We start from the raw sequence: 17,337 nt of genomic DNA, 5'->3' as shown, positions 1-17,337 counted from the left end.
CTAGTACTGGGGGTGTCAGTCCCTCCGTTCTTGGCCTTGATCTCGAGCTCCTTGAGACTGCGCTCGTGCTCAAGAGTTAGTTTCTTTTCCTCCAACTCCCGGTGTCGTCTCTTCTCCTCTATCTCTTCTTGAAGGCGCAGCTGCTCTAGGGCCAGTTTCTTTTCTGCCAGCTGGAGTTCACCGTCCAGCCGCAGTCGGGCGAGCTCTAGCTCGTGGCTCCGGACCTTTTCCCGCTCTCGTATTTCTTCTTCGGAGAGGCCGGTTTCTAGGCTCTTTCTTCCTCCGGTTGCCGGAGTCCGTGCGGTTGCTGCGGTCTCAGTCAGGGGCAAGGGCCCTTCTTCCTGGGAGGGGCCTGCCCCGGCCTCCAACCATGCCCTCAGAGCTTTCTGCATCTCCTCTTTGGTACCTAGGCTGGTGGTTGCAATGCCTTTGTCTTTGCAGAACTGTTTCAATTCTTTGTGCGTATATTCTTCCAGCCGTTCGGGCTGGAACTCCATTGTCGCGTTGTTTTCCTGGCTGCTCATGATGCTGTTCGTTTGGATGGGTAGCTAGTGGGTACTGGCTGGTACGTACTGCGTTCGGCTCGGATCCCGTCGCTGGCCACCAAATGTTGGAAGGCGGACCCCGAGGAGTCGGTGCGACCACCAAGGGGGGCCCTCACACTGCACGAAGTAGCCGAGCGCTGCCGAGAAGTCTCCTGAGAGATCCTTCTCCTATCACGTCCTAGCACAGTAACACCACCACACAGGACTCAAGGAGGTTGTCTTGTGACAAGCAATTCTTTATCAGCAATAAAAAGGTTACGAGGTCAATATTTACACGAAGGGATCGAGGGATCCACCAAAAGTCTCAGTGTCTCTTTGGAAGGGTCGGGGTAGCGGGACAGTCTTTGGCAGGAATGCGGTACGAGGGTACCTGGGGCCCAGTTCTTATCCTCAAGCTGGAGGACCTCCGGATCTCGGAGGGGTTGAGCCGCGACGGCGTCAGCAGGGCTCTGGCGTACAGTTCGTGGAGAGCCGCGATCCAATCAGCAGGGCTCTCAAGATGGTTTCTGCTCAGCTCGAGCCGCGACGTCGTCAGCAGGGCTCCGAGGGAGGTTTCAGCGAGGTTGGGCCGCGACGGCGTCAGCAGGGCTCCGATGTTCCAGGTGGTTCAGAAAGGGTTCACAGGAAGGAGCCGCGACGCAGTCAGCAGGGCTCGTGATGGTTCCGACAAGAGTTCTTCTCCGTAGGGTCAGCCGCGATTCAATCAGCAGGGCTCTCGACTCCGGGATACAACTGCCGAGCTGTGGGGGGGTCGCCCCAGATATAGGTCTGGAGCCCTTTGATGTCCGGACCTATGCGCCCGAGGGGGCGGAGTGGCCGGGTGGAGGTGGCCAGACGCCCAGCAGGAGAGGCGCCAGGCCCATGGGAGTTGCAGGGCGATCACACCTCGAGAGGGGAGGACAGTTGGGGGTCCCATCGATACTGTCCTCCGCCGGGGGCGATGAATGGTTCCTGCGGCACCCCCTGGCTAGTTCGTGGTGCCTCGATGTCGGGGCTTCGCTGGGGTCGAGGCCGGGTTGAGCGGGGTCGCGCCGGCTGGTGCACGGTGTGACGTGGATGCCAACAAGATGGCGGAGCCACGAGGAGTATGCGTCCACGTGCAGCTCCGGGTGAAGGGCCTTGGTGCAGTTCAGACGGGTGGCCCGTGACGGCCGGGGCGGGGAACGGGCACAATCCAGGGGGTTAAGGACCACGCCACGAGGCCGGGTCCAACAGTGAGGAGCGTGTAGTTCACAATGTCCCGTTTTCATTTGCTTTATGGCACTGGGCGTTCTGTGCTCTCGTCAGTGCTTAATTTGTAAAATATGAAGTGCAGGTGCTCAAATGTTTGTTGGAGGCCACACCTACTTTCCTCCTGCTCCACCCATTTCCTCCAATGGTTCCATCCACTTACCCTATTAACTGCACCCACATCCTCAACTGGCACTGCTAAAAGTCAGATGTAATACCCAATCTGACGAAAACGTGTGAGTGATCCTGCGCAAATCACCTTAGCTTCCTTGGCTTTGGGCCCATATTAGCTCTGATTACGAGTTGGCTGGTGTTTCCCGACCCCTGCATAGCCTTGTTTGCAGGGGTCGGGATCTAAGATGGTTGGTATTTCCAACACTGGTAATAACTGGGTGCCATATGTAAATTGGAAACGGGGTGCTTTTTTCCCTAACATGGATTTTGGATCAGGCATCAAAACGCTCACGATTTTCCCCAAATCTCAGAATGGGTATTATTTATCGCAGGAGTGAATTCTAACCCTACTAAGTGGGATTTTATGGAGAGGGCTATATAGTACCTACTCCTCCGACCAACTCGAAATCACAGCTTTAATAATGTATGTGCTGTTCAAAAACATTAATTAACCCAAGCGAACCACCCGCTATAAAAACAAACCCCACCGTTCACGGTGATTATCGACGGAATGTGGACGTTGATTGATACGTCCATTAAAGGATGATCATAACACAAAATATTTCGACTAACAATTTTCATTCACTTTGCCTCAAATACTAATACCTCCACAAAGCATGCACGACTACTTCTTCGAACCGAAGGGAATAAATACAGGGATTGCGAGGTCTCAGAGAATATAACACCAAGGATTCATATATTAAATATAAATACTATTTAAGTGGACACAAAAAACTTTTCAGGTTGTGTGATTAAACCTTAAAACATGAAAGTAACTCTCTTTGAGGAGGAAAAAGCATTGCTTAAAATTGCCTGCAAAGCCGAAATTCGTCTTTTTTTTTTTAGCAGGGGGCGCGCTGTGCTTTACTAGACGAGTGCATTGCCGTGTGGTATCGTCACTAAGCAATGAACGATCCATAAAATTTCTAGCAGACATGATGGGTGTCTGACAAACAGAACGATGGGTTCATGCACCTACAGCGGAAATCTGCATGCAATGTTCATGACGCACGTTCTACTCCGTACTCAGATTTCCAGCCTTACTGGGACAACAGGAGTACCAACCCTCTTAATTGTAGAAGCAGCCGTTACTATTGCGCATGTTTTTCCAGATTCTTTGGGGCAGATTTATGAGCCCCTTGCGCCACTTTTGCGTCACTTTTTCCATGTTAAAAGTGCCGCAAAAGTGGCGCAAGGGGCTCATAAATCTGCCCCTTTGTATTTAAGGGGGGCAAATAAAAAGAGAATGAGTTTGATTATGGCGTATCAAGCTGCCCCACTCACTGACAATCGTGGCTTAGTTTCCCTGTGCCTAATAATAAATGTGTCCATCTGCAATGCAACTGGTACTCATGTAAAGTGCTCCGATATACCTTCGGGTCGAGTTTGCGCTACATAAAACTGCAACAACAAAGAAATACTGCAGGGGGCCCATTATTTTGCTTTACACCACAGGTCGGCCGTCACTGGACGCAGCCTCTCTTAAACTGTTACTGGTATTACTGTGCTTGTAAACACTGGAGCTAAATAGTGCATATCTCAGAATGAAAGTCTGCAACACGTCTTTTAGAAGTTACTTTCAGCAGGCAGTCCAATGAGTAAATTGTGGGCCACTCTAACACAAAGCAGATACCTTGAATAGACATACTGCGTCTGGCTAGAAAAGCAAGTGGAATTTAGTCAGTACCTCAGTTACGGGAGCATTGTTTCTTTGGCAACGCCCGTCTCCTGCCAACTGAAAAACTAAGATGGAACGATGTCGCCTCGCACCTTCAGTAGCTGGCATCAGGCTGCTTCACCAGTCAGCTGCGTGTTATGTTACCGACCCTTGTGGCAGCGGGCTCGTAAATACCTTTAATGGTCTCCTTAGAGTACTTACTGTCCGTTACTCGTGGTGGGCCAGGACACTGTACTGCCTCGCTTCATTAACTGATTAGGCCTAAGACTGGTGCTGCTGCTGCTGCCTGCCCTAACCACGTCGTCAGGCTGACGTGAATGACTCGTTGGGGGCGGGTGTACTGGGGCGTAGCAATCTTAAAAAAATGTGCGCAAGCTGACGCACCGCCGCAGAACGAAAATTCAGCCCAATTAGTGTTACACCCACCGGCAACATCGAACAAAGGGCCACAATCAACATAGCATATGAACAGTACTGCATATGAATCTCCTCTTGGTTCGCTCAGTGTCACAGCCGCAACACTCTTCAATGGGACTCACTCGGGAGATGAGAAGAATACTCAGCACTAACTCCGAGTTCAGTAGTTAGGTAAATATACCAATATCATCAAGGTAATATGTGACGTGCAGGAGGTGTGCGTAGACCCGGCCCTGATAATTAAGTGCCGGTGCTAAGCACCGGCACAAATTAAGCACTGGCTCTCGTTTAAACAGTAAAACTTCAAGCGCCAGAAAGCAAAGGTATAGTGCCAATATCGTCAACTGTTGTCACATAACACATAGTAAATAAATAAATAAACCACAAAACACTTTTTGTAAGTGGAGAAATATTGCTGCAGGTTTATTAGCATAACCAATATGCAAACATGGTGGGTTATCTTACAGGGCGATCCGATCCCAGGGCAGGCCAACCCCTAGCAGCCTGCCCGTCTGATAAGCCTAAATTACACCATGGCAGTCGCCGATTGGTGCATACCAAATCTTGGGAGGAGCCACCCCTCCGCCGGAAATATCCATTCGCCGGACGTCTTCCCTGGCTGAGCCCAGGGACTAGACCGGCTGCCCCCCAGTGCCTTCATGCGGCACTAAGGCGGCCGCCCTGTTAGGGGGGCTGCTGCGCAACCCCCGGGGCAGCCTTGCATTCTCACCCACATGCACACATTTCAACTCGCCTTCAGTTGAAGATTGGAATCATTCACCCTCCCCTTTGTGCGTTACTTTAGGTTATTAGAGATTTGTATAGCGCTGTCAACGTTAATGGAGCTTCGCAGCGCTGCAGGCTTCATGGAAAACGTTCCTCTTAGACTTAAAAGTGGCCCACCTGCCATGAAATACTCTCTCTAAAACTACTGACCACGCCCATTAACTTCAATGAACTCACTGGCCACATACACCTGACGATACTCCTTGGGAGGCACGAGCAGGACAACTTGGGCTGTCTGGAGTGACGTGCCCCTTGGTACAGGGCAGCCGCTTCTTGGAGTACTTGTGGTTGACTCAGTGACTAATGAAGGCTCAGCAGACTGGTTACCTTAAAGCCCCGCGGGCTCAGCCCTGTCCAAGCACGCAGGATAAAAGAAGCCGCGAAGTAAGAGAACTTCACCCAGGAGGTGTTCACAACCAGTGCATGCTCGGATCCCCCCCTTAACTTGAAATTTGGGGGGTCCTTGATGTCTTTAGTGGGGATGCAAAGCAGTAGGATCCCTATGACGCCAGCGCAGAGCAGCACCAAAGGTAACACGACAGCGAGCACCTTCCGCGCCATACTTCGTCCTCAGTGCAGATAGACAAGTGAGCTGCAGGAGCGGCGCGAGCTGAGCCCAGCGCAGCCCTGGGAGAAGGGGGCGGGGCTGAGCTGCTATTGTACAGCTGGGACTACATAGCTTTCCATTGTCTCCCATTAATGGGCACGCACGTTCACCTACCAGACAGGAGGCCGATATTTACATACCCACACGCTGATTCACTTTAAAGTTTATGTTCCTAATTTTCACAAAATCAACCAATCTGTGAGAGGATGATTTGTGTAGAGTGCAGGTGTACAAACAGGAGCTCAAAAGCTACTGGTAGCTGTCACCAACACCCTTGCAGTAGGTCTCCAATCCAAGGCCGCCTTTCGGGCTGTGCCACCGGTGCGGTCCCCCTGGGCGCTGACATGGGGGAGTTGGGGGTGCTGACCTCAGTGGGGGCGCTGTGTTTAAGAATAACTTACACCTGCAGCAGAGTTCCTTGTCCTTAATGTTCCTGCTAGTGAGAGAGATCAGAATTTTGTCTAGTGGCAGTTTTGACTGTTCATAAAGTAGCTCAGAGGTTTAATATGCCTGCAAAGAATGCATACTGTGCAGATTGTAGTAGTCTAGTTGTTCCCCTAAAGACTGCTCCCATATCCCGAAAGGACATACACACATTGTAGCACTCTCTGGCCAGGCGTGGCCAGAGAGCTTAAATAAACGGGCGGAGGTCGCACAGGACTTCTGACCCATACTGCTATCTAAGAGTGCGTGTTCTTATTTCCCTGGGTTCCTCAGGCTAACATAATCCTAGCCACAGCGAAACGTCACACTGGCGACGAGGGTGGGCACCCCTGCCCATTGAGTGCTGTCTCCCTACCTCTGTGTGCAGCTGCCCAGTAGCATCGTCCAGGTGCCTGTTCCCCGCGCCGAAGGTTGCTGAGTTCCCGCTGACTCCTGCAGCGCATCGGAGGCCGCACGTGGGCGGTGAAAGTCTTCAGCCGCGTCTCTCCTGTGCCGCTGTGATCGAGGTACCGCCCAGCTGCTTTCTGCGTATCGCCCGCTGGCTCCCTGCGGAGCTTATCTACGCTTGCACACAGCGCAGCCTCGACATCGCGCACACGCGCGCATCATCCTGCCCGGCACGCTGGCCGTCCCGCTCTCCCTCCTGGAGAGACGCCTCGCCACCTGCTGGCTAAAGTAAGCAACTGCATGCTGCAGTCGCGCTGGGTGTCTGGGCTGACGTCGTGGGAGAAAGTAATTTGCCCATGCCCTGCAGCCTGAAAACTGTACATCCCTGCCCACTCATACCGACCCAATCCTTCACTGGCATCTGAGAGGGAGAAGAGTCCTGGTCAGCTACAGGTGCAGGTTATCACACTGACATTTTTCCAGGCCTGCCAGGAGTAGGGGCCTTTGAAGCAGCCTGTTAAGCCCAACGCGCAACACCTCTCAGCGGGGTGGAATTAATCGGTCCCTGCAGAGGGCTTTGCTGTATTGACACCACCGAGGCATCAACATGTTGCTCCCCGCTGCGGCAGCCATGCCTGCGGTCCAACAAAACGCGCCTCCTGCACAGCAAGTGGCACAGCCCACGTCGCAACACGCGCAGATTACAGCGCTGCCCCTGTTCAGCGAGCTCATTGATCCTGCGACAGCATCACCGAGGTGGACAGTTTGGATTGGCAGGCTCAGCAATCACTTCACCACCACGCGTGAGACGGATGGCGCAGTGAAAAGGTCGCTACTACTTCATTCTGGGGGGGAAGAAATATACAAGCTATTCGCACACCTACCGGACACCGGCGCTCCTACCGATTATGTTGCAGCAGTCAGGGCATTAAATGCCCATTTTGACCTGCAACTTAACCCAGATTACGAGCGTTTCAAGCTCCGTCAAGCGCGTCAGAGAGAGGGCGAGACCATAGACGCCTTCCACGTTCGTTTGCGAGAATTGGCCAGTACCTGCACGGACGACGACCAGAATAAGGAAGTAAGAGCCCAAGCAATCCAAGGGTGCCGCAACAAACATCTTCGGACCCTCATACTGTGAAAACCAGGAATCACCCTGGAAGATATTCTTATCCTAGCACGGTCGCATGAACTTTCTGATGCCAGAGCTACTGTCATGGACGCTGCGCTTGCCCAACAAGCAGAAAGGCTAGCAACGATAAAGACAGAACGAGCGGACGCAAAACGCACCCCATCCAGAGGCACCCGAGGGCGATGGACGACGAGAAACCCGCGCGGGTCGCGCTGTGGCTACTGCGGAAATGAAGACCATCCACCCGAGGAATGCCCTGCACAAGGTCGGTCATTCTCCAAATGTGGCATCCCCAATCACTATGCAAGCGTCTGCAGAGGAGGGGCCCGAAGCAGAGGAGCTCGTGAAAGACGACCGCCGACCAAGGCAGTGCGACAGTTATCGCTCGAGGAAGCGGACAATTCTAAAGCGGCAAAAACACCAGCCAATTGGAGGCAGTACTTAGAAGACTCATCCACAGATGACGAGGCTGAGCATATATGATATCATTTGCAAGTGATCTAAAAAGAAGACGGAGATCCCAACCGACGTGCGCCATGGAAATTGCAGGAGCACCAGTGACGGCTCTACTTGACACAGGAGCATCCGTAAATGTAATGGGCTGCCAGCAAAACAAGCAACTGAAGCCAAAACCTGTCTTAACCCTGTCGAACGTGAAAATCCTGACGTACGGAAGCCAAAAGCCTTTACCTCTAAAAGGGAAGATGATGGTGCAAGTCAAGTTAGACGCTCACAAGGTCACCATGACGTTCCACGTCATAGACCGAGATGCAGACATCTTAGTGAGCAGCCACACGGCAGAAGATCTGGGGCTGGTGACATTCGCCAACGCGGTTAAAGACACTACAGTCCGACGATATACTCTAGCTGTTTCCACAACTTTTCAAGGGCCTAGGGTGTATGTGGAGAGACCCCGTGAAGTTGCACATTGATAAGGCCGTGAAACCAGTTGCCCTCTGACACCGTCGCATACCATTTCATCTCAGGCCACTCGTCGAGCAAGAGCTGCGGAATCTAGAGCAGCAAGGAGTGATTGAAAAGGTCTCGGGACCTACGCCATGGGTGTCACCCATGGTCTTTGCTGGGAAACCAAAGCAGCCAGGGAAGATACGTCTCTGCATTGACATGCGCATGTCAAACCAAGCAATAAAGCGGGAGCGACACCTCACCCTAACGGTCAGCTACATACCGGTTGATCTAAACGGATCCCAATGGTTTTCCAAGCTCGATCTCAACGCGGGATACTACCAGCTGAAGCTAGCGGAGGAAAGCAGATAAATTACGACCTTCTCAACACACCTGGGGCTACGCTGCTACAAAAGATTAAATTTTGGCATATCTGCAGCAGCAGAAATCTTCCAAAATGCAGTCCGGGAAATGCTGTCAGGACTTCACGGAGTCCTCAACGTCAGTGACGATATACTCATTCATTCAGCAACGCTCTAAGAACACCATCTCAGGGCCACCCTGCAACGTCTAGTTGACCATGGTGTGACACTCCACCGGGACAAATAACAATTCTTCCAAAAATCCTTCGAGTTCTTTGGCTACATATTCAGTTAGGAGGGAGTGCAGGTAGACCCTAGGAAATCGCAAGCTAATCAGCAAGCACCAGCCCCAAGCACAGCATCAGAAGTTCAGAGCTTCTTGGGTATGGCCACATACTGTGGACGGTTCATACCTGACCTCGCTACTGTGGCTGAACCTGTAAGAGCTCTCACCAAGAAGGATGCAGCTTGGAAATGGGGAAAAGAAGAAGAAGAAGCATTCCAAAAAGTAAAGTCGACCCTGTTGAGCAAAACAACCATGGCCTATTTCGACACGGCACGGCGTATGGAAATAGTAGTGGACGCCAGCCCCATGGGATTAGGAGCACTCCTCGCCCAAGAAATAGAGCCAGGGAAGTGGGTTCCCCTAGCTTTCGCAAGCAAAGCGCTCACACCAACTGAAGATTGTTACTCCTAAATTGAGCGAGAAGCGCTAGCCATCAAATGGGCTTGTAACCACTTTCATCTCTATATCAGCGGACACCCGTTCAAGGTTGTAAATGACCACCAGCCACTACTTCCTCTGTTCAGAGGCACCGCTCCCCATCCACATCCAGAATTGAAAGGTGGGCAATACAACTACAGCATTACCAGATGGAAATAGAATACAGACCCAGAGCCAAACATCCTGCTCACTTTCTGTCTAGGCACCCACTAGATGTACTCCCAGGAAGCACTACACAAGAACAAAGTACAGAGGAATACGTACACATGCTTTCTCAATGGGCCTGTCCATGAGCGCTTACGATGGAGGAGATAAAAGTGGAAACGGACAATGATGCAGTACTTCAAAAAGTGCTAGAAGCCATACGCAGTGGGTCACGGGAAGGCCTCCTCCAAGGCATCACAGGATGGAACGAACCAGACCAAACCCGGCTGGGGAAAATATGGCGGGTCCATGACGAACTAAGCACTACTGACAGTGGCGTAGTACTACGTGGATCACAAATCGTTATCCCGGTGGGTCTCCAGGAACGAGCGACCGTTCTAGCGCACGAAGGCCATCAAGGTACAGTGAAAATGAAGTCACGGATGCGAGAGAAGGTGTGGTTCCCTGGCTTAGAAGCAGCCGTGGACACCGTCGTGAGAAATTGCCGGGCCTGCCAGCTCACCAGCAGCCCGGAAGTACCAGCACCAGTGATAACAGAGGATCCAGCACCCTCCCCGTGGTCGTGGGTGAGCCTAGACTTCAAGAACTTCCCAGACAGAAGGGTGACCGCCGTCCTAGTCGACAGATACACAAAGTACCCGATTGTAGAAGTCATACAGTCCACATCATTCAACCATTTGCAGCCCGTGCTCGAGAAAGCAGTCGCTCTTTTCGGACTACATCAAGTCATGAAAACCAACAACGGACCACAGTTCCAAGGAGGAGAGCTCAAAGAGCTGTTAACACAACTAGGAATCAAACACCACCACATCACTCCACAATGGCCTCAAGCCAATGGTGAAGCAGAACGTTTTATGCGCACACTAAATAAAATCCTTCGGATATCAGTAGCCAAACAATCTGACCCAGAAATGGCGCTTCACCAATTTTTGAGAGATTATCGCAGTACTCCACACTGCACTACACAACGGTCGCCGTGGGCACTAATGCTAGCTGGTCCCCGGCGAGACACCATTCCAGTGGCCGATAGCTGGACACCCGAGCCCTACAACCCTGTCGATACGCAAAGCCGACGAAGAACCACTAACAACAAAGCTAGCAGCCGGAGAAGAGCACGGCTGAGAGTCATAGCGCCTGGATGCACCGTCCTAGTGCGTCACTGGCGCAGCGGAGGGAAATTCCGCACAATGTATGAACCCGGACTGTGGACAGTACTGAACATCAACGGAACAGCCCTCACAGCCAAGAGGGGAGGAGAGATCATCACCCGGAACATCTCCTGGTTTAAACGAGTACAACTTGATGATGCTGAGCTGTTGCACCCCAGCGGAATAGATGATGAAGAGCCTCCAAGTGATAGTATGTCACGATCCGACAGCACTCAAGGCCAGATTCCAGAGACTGTCACTCTGACCACAGATGGTGGACAACCCAATGTCATTGAAGCACCGCCAGCCCGATGAGAAGTCAACGAGATACGCAATGCCGCTACAGCTTAAGGCCAAATCCTAGGCAGAGTCAGAAACTGGCAGACTTTGCATGTTGATCTCTATTTGACATTCACGTTGAACACTGATTTGGGATGGGATATAGCAGTCTAGTTGTTCCCCTAAAGACTGCTCCCATATCCTGGAAGGACATACACACATTGTAGCACTCTCTGGCCAGGCGTGGCCAGAGAGCTTAAATAAACGGGCGGAGGTCGCATGGGACTTCCGGCCCATACTGCTATCCAAGAGTGCATGTCCTTATTTCCCTGGGTCCCTCAGGCTAACATAATCATAGCCACAGCGAAACGCCACATAGATCACAGACCCGTATTTTATGTGGATAGGTGAGTGGATTACTGCTTTTGTTACAGCAGTTCATAAAATACAACCCTAATACAGAACAGTGACTGTTACAAAGTGTCATCAAAGAGCTGCATGCATCTCCATTACTTACCTGAAACCAATGAACATTGACAATGTGGTATATTGTAATTCTTTGTACTTACTGTTGAAAATCTCCAATGTGAAACAGTTTCTGTAAGCTGAACAAATGTTCACTAAAAAGAAGTTTTAAAAAAGCTGTATGCAAACTGCATGAAAAAGGTTAGGAAGTTGTGTTTTTTCCCCCCACTCTTTCATGACATATTCCTAATGATGCTGAAGGGGTTTGTTTGGGTATATATACACATTCTTATTAGTAAAGCTAGCCTTTACTTGTGCTTTAAAACAAATTAAAGGCATGTTAGAGAGGGGCTATAGAGAGATGAGGGGCACTTTTTAGGTCTTGCGCCTAGCGGTGCAGTGCGCAGCACTGCTCGAGCAGCGAGAGACTTTTTGTAGGGGGTTTGGAAATGGACCTAGGAATCGCACACACTTGTGCGTGTGCTTTTCCTTTTGGCCCATGCTATTGGCCTTTTCGTCCGTCTTTTTATGAAAGACAGCACGCAATTGGCCAAAGGCGGGCGCATTGCTCCGCCCATGGCCTATTGGTGTCTATTACACGCATTGCTGACATGTGTTTTCAATTATCATGCCCAGACACGGGCGCGATAATTGAAAACACATGTCTAGCTGTGGCACGCTCGCGCATCACTCGTGGGCTTGTTTGTTTTTCAATAGTGGGTCTGGCAGTTTTACTTTTCATTAAGTGGTATAGGCTTATAGGTCTGAAAACGCTAAATGTTATTTGCTAAAACCCCGCAAAGACTAGCGAGCCAGAGCGACGACCTTGGAGCTGGGAGACCAGAATCGAGTGACCTGGCTTTTCTAATATTTCTCTGAAGGGTGCATCATTTCAGAGCCTCAGAGAGGCCCTTCTCGTGGAAGTAACTCTACACCAGAGACACAGATGCTCGCAGAAGCTGCCCTTTAATAATCTAGCTCAGTGGGTGGAGGCCCTGCAGCAGAGGTCTTTAGGTACTTGGCTCTCGAGCGATTGAATACTACTTTCATTCTTCGGAGAACGATAAATCGACTGAAACTGAGACAGACTAAAATAGCAAGTATTAAAGTGGGTGACAATGCAAAAGGACTCAAAGTGTCGGACTCCAGAGTAAAACTCTTGGTTGTTCCTGCCGAGATCGGTCTTCAACTCACGAGCTCTGCACTTGTTTATTGGATAATTACACTTAGTTCGCTGTGCCATTTTGCTTTATAGAGAGATAACATATGCCACTGCATCCTTCACCCCCAACGACAAATTGCGGATTCCTCCGATTCAGCCCCCTTTTATCCTGATGAAGGCTCCAAGTGACGCAGTCGGGCGATCTTTAGAACTTTCTACAACGCGATGTGACTTTGAGCCTCCATGTCTTTGACTGGTCCGTAGCCCCCTCTGTATTACCAAGATATTTTATTTTTAATATCCAAGTGTATATATTTGACAGAATTTAGGAACGAGAACATGAAAAGGTGGTTGGTTCCGCCTCAAAAAAAAAAAGCTTTGACTACAATCACATGGCATGTGCTAGCGTCTAATATATGAATGTGTCTCCACAAGGCGTAAGTGCTAGCTCAGGCTTTGCCACATGACCACACACTGTGTGAATCTGGACAAATTACATCATCTCACTGTTCCTCAGTGCCTGTATGTCAGCACTAGGATTACTTAGAAATGTGTCACATGCTGCTTATATAGCGTTATGTAAATAATAGACTTGGCCTAGTAAATATGCTGTTCTCATGTGCAATGTAATTGTAGCAGAGTGTGTCATTTCGCTGTTAAAATAATGGGTCCTGGCAGGAGCGGCTAAATGTTTTCTTAAGAAACCTGAATAGCCGAGTGTCAATCATGGCGCACTAACATGATAAAATTGTGTGACCTTGGACCACCCACTTAACTCCTCGTTTCGGCTTACATACAAACCAACATTTGTAGCGAACAGACTAACCTCAGAACTCGTTTCCGTATATTCAAAAAAGGACCACTTATATTTGCGCTCTTTCGTATATATAATATAGACCTTAGTATAAATCACCCATTTCGAGTCTCGGAGTGGGCACCACATCATGTGATTCTAGGCAAATCACTTAAACTCCTCAAGAGATTTCTGAACAGGTTTTGTGTGTACTTGAGAGAAAGGGAGTTTGAGGTCGCTTTGCACAAAGTAAGGATGCGCTGTTCATTATGCAAATGTAAAGCATTGGCAACAGATCGTAAGCAGGGCCGGACTGGCCACCAGGGTTTTAGACCCCTGGGACCGTTTTTTTACTGGGGGCCGGTTTTGCAGCATAGCAGCACAAAGGTTTTCCCTAATGCACCCCCCCTTGCCGGCCGAGTTCTTTGCCAGGGCCGATTTCAGTTGACAGTCTGGCCCTGATCGTAAGGCAGGACAGGGGCATCACATCTCTCGGCTCTCCTTGTCAAATGAGACTTTCAGCTGCACATTGTTTATTTACTTATTTACTTTTTAACCCCTTCGATGCTCATGACTGAGCGGTTCCTTCATGAGCATCGGTTGAGTTGTGCTCATGACGGAACCGCTCCGTCATGAGCACAGCCCCTGGGGGAAGCGCTGGCGCTCCCCCCCTGGGGCATCGATCGTGCCCCCACAGAGGGGGACGGCAGCGGAAGAGTTTCCGCTGCCACCCCCGAGCCCCCCCACGCTTCCTGATGACGTCAGCGCGCACAGCACGCGCCGGCGTCATCAGGAAGCGTTGGACGCGCTGGAATTCATTTCTTCCAGCGCGTCCAACGGGGAGGGTGAGTGTTTTGTTGCGGTGTGGCGGGTGGGGGCGGAATTTCAAGGCCTTGAGGCATCGGGGGAGAGGAAAGAGTATTTCCTCTCCCCTGATGTCTCAATGCTGGGCATTCCTGTCCCACGATCGCGCACAGCGTCGCGATCGTGGAGCAGGGATGCCCCCACTAGACCCCAGGGATGTTGTATTTGGCCATTTTGGAAGCGACCCCTTGGGCAAGGGTCGCTTCCTTGGGGATAATTACTGCACAGACTTTTCTGCCCCCCCCCCCTGGGGGCAGATCGGTCCACTTTCGGTCCGTTTCTGCTCCCAGGGGGGGCAGAAAAGCCCACTAGACACCAGGGAATTTCGTTATATTGTTATGGGAAGCGACCCCTTGGGCAAGGGTCGCTTCCCTGGGGGATAATTACTGCACAGACTTTTCTGCCCCCCCCCGGGGGCAGATCGGTAAAAGCCCACTAGACACCAGGGAATTTCGTTATATTGATATGGGAAGCGACCCCTTGGGCAAGGGTCGCTTCCCTGGGGGATAATTATTGCACAGACTTTTCTGCCCCCCCTGGGGGCAGATCGGTCCACTTTCGGTCCGTTTCTGCCCCCAGGGGGGGCAGAAAAGCCCACTAGACACCAGGGATGTCGTTCTAGTGATATGGGAAGCGACCCCTTGGGCAAGGGTCGCTTCCCTTGGGGAATAATTTTTGCACAGACTTTTCTGCCCCCCCCTGGGGGCAGATCGGTTCACTTTTGGTCCGTTTCTGAAAAGCCCACTAGACACCATGGATGTCGTTTTTTTGATATGGGAAGCGACCCCTTGGGCAAGGGTCGCTTCCCAGGGGGAAACATTTATGCTCAGACTTTTCTGCCCCCCCCCCTGGGGGCAGATCGGTCCACTTTCGGTCCCTTTCTGCCCCCAGGGGGGGCAGAAAAGCCCACTAGACACCAGGGATGTCGTTTTGTTCATTTGGGAAGCGACCCCTTGGGCAAGGGTCGCTTCCTTGGGGGCATAATTTTCTGGAAGACTTTTCTGCCCCCCCTGGGGGCAGATCGGTCGACTTTCGCTCCGTGTCTGGCCCCAGGGGGGGCAGAAAAGCCCACTAGACACCAGGGAATTAGTGCAAATAAAAATGGAAGTGACCCCTTTGGCAAGTGTCGCTTCCCCAGGGGGCAATTTTTATAATATGTATTTGGCCCACCCGCCCCGGTACAGAGTAGCCTTTTTTTTTCCTGCTGTTTTCTGCCCCACCTGGCACATAACCCGATTGACCATTTGGGTAGTAACATAGCATGTTGTAATGTTTATTGTTTTATTTTTTGTGAATTGCAATAGTAATGTTTTTTTTTTTTTACTTTTTTGTTCTAGGTGAAGGCTTTTGCTCTTTTCAGTTTGCCGTGTTGTTACTGGTGGTTCTGCTGTTTGTGTAGTTTGGTAAGAGACTCTTTTTTGTACAATGTAAATGTGTTTGATTTCTCTGCATGAATTATTTTTGCAAATGGTGTAATAATAGCAGTATGTTTGTTTTTTGAGTGTCAAAAACTTTTTGCATTGGTGCTCGATGTGTATTTTGTTGTCTTGTGAGTAATTTGTTTTTTTTTCTTCTTTCTAGTTTGATATCGTTGGTTTTTGCTGTGTCACTGCAGAGTTGGTTTCTGGTGAGTACAGCTGTCTCTTGTAATTGGATTGTATAGTTTTTGCGTACATTGATCTTTGTGATAAAGGTACACATTTCTTTACTTACTTGGTTTGCACATTGTTGGTTGTTGATGACTTGTTTGTGCAGTCTTCTATCTTAGTAAGTATAATGGCTAGCCGCAGGATTACTGCTCAGCAGGTTGTTGGTTTGCTGTTTGAGTCTTCCTCTGACCAGGGTTCAGAGACTGACTCTGCATCTGAGGGAGAGGAGGCAGGGGACGATTCTGGCAGTGAGTTGTCTCTCCGTATGGAGTCATCGGATGATGAAGATACTCTTAGTGCGGATGAAGTGCCTGTGTTAGAGGAGGAGACTGATGTGCCGATAGTGCGGCAAGAGGCATCTGGGCTGCAGCCTGGGGCTGCAAGACTTCCCGTTGGTGTAGTGCGGCAAGAGGCATCTGGGCTGCAAGGCTTTCCTTTGAAAGTGATGACCTCTGGGTTGCCCCTGGCATGGTGCAACCGGCATTGCCAGAGTTTACTGGTGTTGCAGGGTCTAGAGTGAATACTGAAAACTTTTTGCCGGTAAATTATTTTCAGTTGTTTATGGACGATGTGTTTTTGGCAGAGATTGTTGAGCAGACTAATTTGTATGCCGAACAGTTTTTGAGGGACAACAGTGCCAGCCTTAAGCCACACTCTAGAGCTACCCGGTGGACTCCCACAAATGTTGAAGAGATGAAGAAGTTCTTGGGTTTAACTTTTTTGATGGGCTTGCTAAGGAAGCCATCAATGTCTTCATATTGGTCTAGCAGTCCCTTGATGGCAACGTCTATTTTTCCGGCAGTCATGAGTCGTGACAGGTATTTGCTTCTGCTTCGGATGATGCATTTTGTTGATAATGGTTTAGCGTTGCCACGAGATCACCCTGAATGTGACCGTCTTTTTAAGATTAGGCCTGGCCTTGATCACTTTGTTGATCGATTTTCTGAGATTTATGCCCCTGGGAAAGAAATTGCAGTGGATGAGTCTTTGGTGTTGTTCAAGGGCCGCTTGGTTTTTAGGCAATACATTCCTAGTAAGAGGGCACGCTATGGAATAAAGCTGTATATGCTGTGTGACAGTAGGACTGGATATGTCTCTAATTTCAGGGTGTACACCGGTAAGGAATCTAGGTTTAACCTCCCTGGTTGTCCGTCCACTTTTGGAGTGACTGAGAAAATTGTTTGGGAACTTGGAAGAGGATTTTTTAACAAAGGCCACCATTTATATGTAGATAACTTCTACACTGGTGTGCGGTTGTTCAGGGAATTGGCCAAAGTGGACACTCTTGCTTGTGGCACAATCCGCTCTAACCGTAAAGGTTTCCCGAAAGAACTTGTTTGTCAAAAGCTTGTGCGGGGACAGTGCAGTGCGTTGCGTTGCCAGGAGCTTCTTGCTGTGAAGTTTACAGACAGGAGAGATG

This window comes from Triturus cristatus, chromosome 1_1 (genome assembly GCF_964204655.1).
Source record: "Triturus cristatus chromosome 1_1, aTriCri1.1, whole genome shotgun sequence".
In the NCBI taxonomy this organism is placed as follows: domain Eukaryota; kingdom Metazoa; phylum Chordata; class Amphibia; order Caudata; family Salamandridae; genus Triturus; species Triturus cristatus.
This window is presented reverse-complemented; position numbering follows the sequence as displayed.